Here is a 6586-nt window from a genome sequence, read left to right on the forward strand (position 1 = left end):
GGCAGGCAGGTGGGAGAATGCAGATGAGGATTAGGCCCAAGAGAGGATGTGAGAGGAATTCTTCACTTCCTTTCTCTCAGATATCCTGTCTCCAACACAAAATGTCAGGCATTTAATATGTGTACCTACATTCTGCCTTCCCCATTAGACTGTTATTTCTTTAAGAAAGGTACATATTCCCACTTATTTGTGTACTGCCAGCAGAGCATACTTCCTAGGACAAACTGCAAAAGGCTGGTGATCAAATGAGTGCCTATAACATAGCAACGGGGCAGAGACATGAGCAAAACCCTCTAGCCATTCCCATTGTTATAGTATACTATCACTTCCACATGTACTCCAGAAATCATACACTGGGAATTAGAGAGAAAAAATAGAAATTAAGATAGACCAGAAATATGCCTTTAGAAACTCACCATCTAGAAGCATAAATAAGCTACATGTAGCCATAAAACCTTGCCTCCAATAACCTTTGCCTCAACTTCCCAATGTTATAGGTTCATCACACACACAAAAAAAATCTACCTCTGAAATCTTAAATTTCATTTTATTACATTTCAACATTAGATTTCTACTGCCTATCTCTCTTGCCATCTTGATGTTTGTGATTGCTTAGGAAACTTTATAATTGCTCCGTTTTCTTGTGGTCAATTTGTCTATTAACTTTTTCTCTTTTATGTCCTTCCTGATATCCTCTCTACTGAAACAGTTACCCTAATCTTTGCCTTTCTTCTCTTTGAAATCTATATAGAAAACTATAAATGCTTTAAAAAGTTCTATAATCAAACCAACTGTTTGGCTCCATCAAAGCAAAAAAAATAAAACATTTTATTGGAATTTTAAATATATATGTGTATTGATATAGTATTTTATATTTCATATATTCTATATTATTATTGATGCTTAAATTTTTAAAGATATTTAAACATTTATTTCTTCTTACCTCAGGTTTGGGAGCAGGAGTCTCGCTTTTCTGAAGGTAGGTGCTCTACTTAGATTTCCTTCCTGCTGCTCCTCCCAGACTCCTGTTCAGCTGCACAGGACTTTCAGTCTTGTTCCTTTTCTGGCTCTTTCTCTTCAGGCAATGGCTGTGTACAGAAGCACCTAGCATACAGACATGATACCCTTTCTCTCAAGCTTCCAGTCATGGTTGTTCCCCACACGTAGTTAAATTTCTTTCCTTTTTTCTTAATCTCTCCTGACACCAGGAAAGGTTATCTGCTTGAGTGTTTGCTTCCCCAAAATGTTTCTGAGTCTCTCTATGTCAGGGAATAGGTTTTGTTGAACTTAACCTGCTAGTACTGCTTGTTTCATTGAACTGTGGTTAACACCTTTGCCCTATCCAAGCATATTTCTTTAGGATGACCTCTTTGTTTCTAAATGTAACAAAACCATGTTCTTAGTACACTGAACTTTTCTTCAGAATGAATACTGCTGGTAACTCATCTTGTTAAAGCTGCTTCCATCTTACAGAAACTGCTCCATTTTTCTATTGAAAATAGATTCTTCTCTCATACAATGCATCCCAGTCATAGTTTCCCCCATTTCACTCTTCCCAGTTTTCTCCCAGATCCCCTTTTTTCCAGGTCTATTCTCCCTCAATTTCCCTAACAACTGCTTCTTAATTTTCTACCTACATTAGTTTCTTTGGGTATCCTTCCTGAGAACCTTTCTCTGCCTTTGTCTTTAAGCAGCCATGAGAATGTCAACAAATGAAATGGAATCATGAACACTGAGAACCTATATCATAAAAGACTACCTTTATAGTCTTTATCCAAAGATGCTCCCATGATGCCCAAAAGCCCAAAATTAAAGCTCTATTTTGGTTCATAAGTAAAGTGACTCTTTACATTGTTTGCAATTTCTAGAGTTTTCATTCTGTTCTTAGTACCCTTGGAATCACACTGAAATGTGGTGGTGACCAGAGTGTGGAGAAAGTAAACATATTAGTCACAATCCTAGAAGTGTGGGGGACATGCGAGGACGGCCACATCTTGGCTTCTGAAAATGAAAGCATCTCTTTTGTTCGTGTGACTACTTGTCATCTATTCTCTCCAAACTTCTCTTGCAATTTCAAACGAGGATGAAAATTGACGTCTCTAATAAGGTTTTTGTAGATTCACTCTATATAAATATGATCATTTTTATTACTTTTGTTTTACACTGTCTCTGGGTCAAGAAGAAATGGAAAATTTTGCAACTGCAAGGAATACTAAGAACTCTTTCAAAATATAGACTAAATTCAGCTCCCTTTCTTTTTCTCTGGTGAGCCAACTGAAGGAATCAAGGAAGGTGCCAGACCTCCCTGTCTGTAAGAAGCTCTGAAAACTTCACACAAAAAGCAATCCCCACTCTAAATGGTGTGGTTTTTTTCTTTGATTATCTGTTTGTGTGTTAGTCAATGTCCCTCAAATGCAACGCCTCTAGGAATGAAGGTCAGAGGATGTAGCACGCACATGTCCAGAGCCCTTGAGCACTTCAGAAAACTCATGCTTATACTTCCATGCATGTCCAAACATTTATAGTCACTGTGTCACATCCATATATGTGACATGAGTATGCAGAACCTACTACATCCTCTTTTGCCACGTCTGACACTGCTGTACCATAAAACTTAGGAAAAATCATGACTGCTTATTGGTGCTACATATACATTACAAATCTCTGTTCACGTCTATACTCTCCTTTACTTATAAACACATTCTCTCACACATACTCACTCAAGGAATAGCAAATCATCATCATTTGCAGACACACAGTAGAACCCTCACTGATTATATTCTCACTATATAGTCAACAAGCAACCAACAAAGATTAGAAAACATGTTGTTGAGTGGGAAGTTTGTTTCTGTGATTTGTTTTACCTGTTTGTTTTTGCTTTCTGTAGCTTCATACACAAGATTTGGATACAGGAAATCATAATTCAAAATACATGTTTTTAAAATAAGTGTGTAAAGACTCTCGAGACAAAATATAAATTGGATGTATCATCTTCTTAGCCTAACAACACAAGGTCTGATAATAGAGCTTTGATTTAGATAGTAGAAACCTGGCATTTTCCTGTGATTGCTGACTTTAAAAGGAGATATATTTGATCCATTGTGGAGAGAGGATACATAGATTAGGAAAAGGACTGCATTGGAGCTGTCTGGATGGGAATCACTGTGATCGGTGAGAGAGGAGCACTCACTGCAAAGAAGCTGTGCTTTCTTTGTAGCCAGATGTGCTGTGATGTGCTGTGCTGTAGGTCCAGCCGTCAGAGCGGCCTTGGTTCATCTCTTTAGGACATAAATTTATAAACCCCTCAAAATCCCAAAACTCTTTATGAATTAGAAGAGTAGGAAAGTGGTATAATTAGCAGGTGACATCAATGAATAAGGGAGCTGTTCTAAATGAGAATTGCTCCCAAGGGGATCTAATTCTTAGCATTTTTGATTTCATCATCTACACCCACTAGTGTGTCAATTTTCCTTGTTGGGTGTAAGAAGAGGGCCTGCTTGTTCATCGGGCTGCCCTGCTAGCTTAACCCTGAAATAGCCACACAGAAACTGTATTAATTAAATCACTGCTTTGCCCATTCATTTTAGCTTCTTATTGGCTAACTCTTATATTAAATTAACCCATTTCTATTAATCTGTGTATTGCCATTTGGCAGTGGCTTACCAGGAAAAATTCCCAGTGTGTGTCTCTGGTGATTCTCTGACTGTTTTCTTCCTCCCAGAATTCAGTTCTGTCTTCTCTGCCTACCTAAGTTCTGCCCTATGAGGCCAAGGCAGTTTCTTTATTAACCAATGAAAGCAACAAAAAGACAGAAGAACCTCCTACACCATCTGGACTGTCAGCACACTGCACACATATGATACAGGGAAACATACACAGCCATAGTCACCCTGAGATCCCACAGGTACATCCTCAGACACTTGAGTTATTAATAATATTTACATTTTATATGTTTGCAAGAAGCAAAGAACTACATAAAATAGTGAATTGCAATAAATCATATAAATGCTCACACATTTAGATGGAGGTATAATTTTTTCACAAGTCTGAAAAACTTCCAAAAAGCAAGATAAATATGTAAGTGATTATACAGATGGACACAGGAATAGATAGGAACCATGCATGACCACCTTTTCATGGAAAATAGGCAGTGCTATGAACAAAGAGCCGTCCGTCCTCTGTGGACAGGGCATGTTCTGAAGACAAGAGGAGGGCTCATTAATACGTAATAAGTAGGTCCCAGAGAAATCTTTTTGACTTTGAAAAAGAAGATCGTATGCACAACAAGACCTTTATTTCTCAGAAGCTGGCAGACTCATTTGTTACTTGGTCATGCTTGAGATAGTACTTTGCATAGTGCTTATTATGAATATGAAAACCCTTGGGAGATCCTTTATTCTACAATACTAGAATTATAATCAGAATAAGATGAATTAGCCAGGCTTGTATGCCTTCAAATCCACTCTGTACCCTTGTATGTCCATTCTCCATAGAGCAAGTGCTCAATTGTTATTCTTGGGATATTCCAATGTCTTATGTGAGCCACTTTTACATAACTTCAGCTGGTGGGAAGCATTCTCAGGGATAGAGTCTCTCTGCCCAGGCTTATCTTGGGGTGTCTCTCACAGAGATCATGCTTCTTTCATTACTTCCTTGCTTGGGTGCACCTTTGCTGATATCTAATAATTGCACCTCACGTCATTACACAGGAGTCGCATTTGGTTATTGCAAATCTCCATGATGCATCACTGTCTGCTCCTCACTTTCTCAGTTATGAAACAATTTCCAGGATAAAATTTATTTCAAATTATTATGGTCATTATATTGTATCTTATCTCTCAGTTCCATCCTCAGTGTTGTTTGTTTGTGATTTTGTATGTAAGCACTTCAAACTGTGTCCCTTCTTTGCCAATAAGCACTTAAAATATGTGGCTACAGAGCACAAAGGTCCCGGCCAGGATGGGGGTTGCAGGGCCACGTTTGTTTTACTCTGCTGTGCTAGTCCAGCCATACTTCTCACTCAAACACAAGTAACTAACACCAGAAGCATTAGCTGCTTCCACTCTGCAGCTTCTCAACACTTCTTAAAACAAGTTACTATGTGTTCTTAAATACCTCAAAACAAACCAGAAAAAAACCTCCTCCAACCCCTTTCTTTGAAGACTAAATATCAATCACAACCAGTATCTCCTCTGAACTCTAGAGAGTACAAAACCACATAATTGATGGCCTATCCTAAAAATCTTGACTTTCAGCTTTTTGGCGCTCTTATTTCAAGACTGTAACATTTAATAATCCCAAATCCCTCCTTTTCTCCATCCGGGCTGAGGCTTAGAAGTCATTTCCTGAATTTGCTATCTTTAATGTTATCTTTGAACTTGGTTTTGTCTGTCATGCTCTCTACCACATGGTTAATAATTCTGTATATTAATTTCCTTGGTTCTTATATTTTGACTGAACTATAATTAAACTCTGATTTTGTTGCTTCCTGGAATGTGACTTACATACATCTGAATCCTGCCATTAACAAAACATGATGTGCTCTTAGCATGTATTAACTAGAAATAAATGTTCAAGTTGCCACTTCCCAGTTGAGTTCAAAGTGATGGGAGCATTGAGATCAGCATTCGTGAAGCCGAGGAAACCTTGTGTTTTATGGATGAGGCACATCCTGGAGAGAACACCATGATTCTGGCCTGTATTCTTTTCAGATGAGTACATGGTTCTTACAAAGGAACATCTGGGATATGGATGGACTCATGAGCATAAATACCAATAGCACATCAACTTAAATAAAATACAGAATAATAAAATAATAAAGAAACGCTTCTTTGAATACAAAATCGCCCAATGAAAAAATCATCCCTGAATATTTAATAGATGAACTTAATACCTAAGTGACAATAAACCATGGAACTTCTCTCTTCTCTTGACAAGCAACTAGAGATCGGTGTTAGCTACTAAGGAATGGGAGGAAGCCAAAGGCTGTAAGTCTGGATGCTAGGTAGTTATGGGGTTACACTAGACCATAAATTTTAACTATATATCTGAGGATACTTTATGATCTGAAGATGATCCCCAGACTTCAGAGAACTGAGTTTCAACAGAGGATTTAGAAAGAACTGGCTCCACTCAACACATTCAAAGAGATAAGAACAAAAATGTACTCTTATTTTTCTCTTCACTCTTTATTTCCTGGGCTTACACATTACCTACTGCATAAAGCTGGGCAGTGGTGGTGTACACCTTTAACACCAGCAAGTTCAAGGCCTGCCTGGTCTACAGAGCGAGTTTCAGGACAGCTAGGGATATACAGAGAAACTCAGTCTCGAAAAAAAATAATAAAAAATCTGAGATTTCTCAGGTATTGAGCCTCCCTGGTCTGACCACCAATCATCAGATAATGTGCCATGTTGGTGTGAGAATTAGCTGAGCTCATTTCCAACTGAAAGAGTACATGATTTAATTGTGCCAGTCTCTTTAAAGACCTCAGGAGACCTGGAGCTCCCTGAAGAATTCCCAAAAACAAAGTGTGCTCTCTCTGGGGGGATTAGGGTGATATATATATATATATATATATATATAT

Source organism: Alexandromys fortis, unplaced genomic scaffold, assembly GCF_014885135.2.
Source record: "Alexandromys fortis isolate MF-2015 unplaced genomic scaffold, M_Fortis_MF-2015_v1.1 scaffold_303, whole genome shotgun sequence".
Taxonomy (NCBI): domain Eukaryota; kingdom Metazoa; phylum Chordata; class Mammalia; order Rodentia; family Cricetidae; genus Alexandromys; species Alexandromys fortis.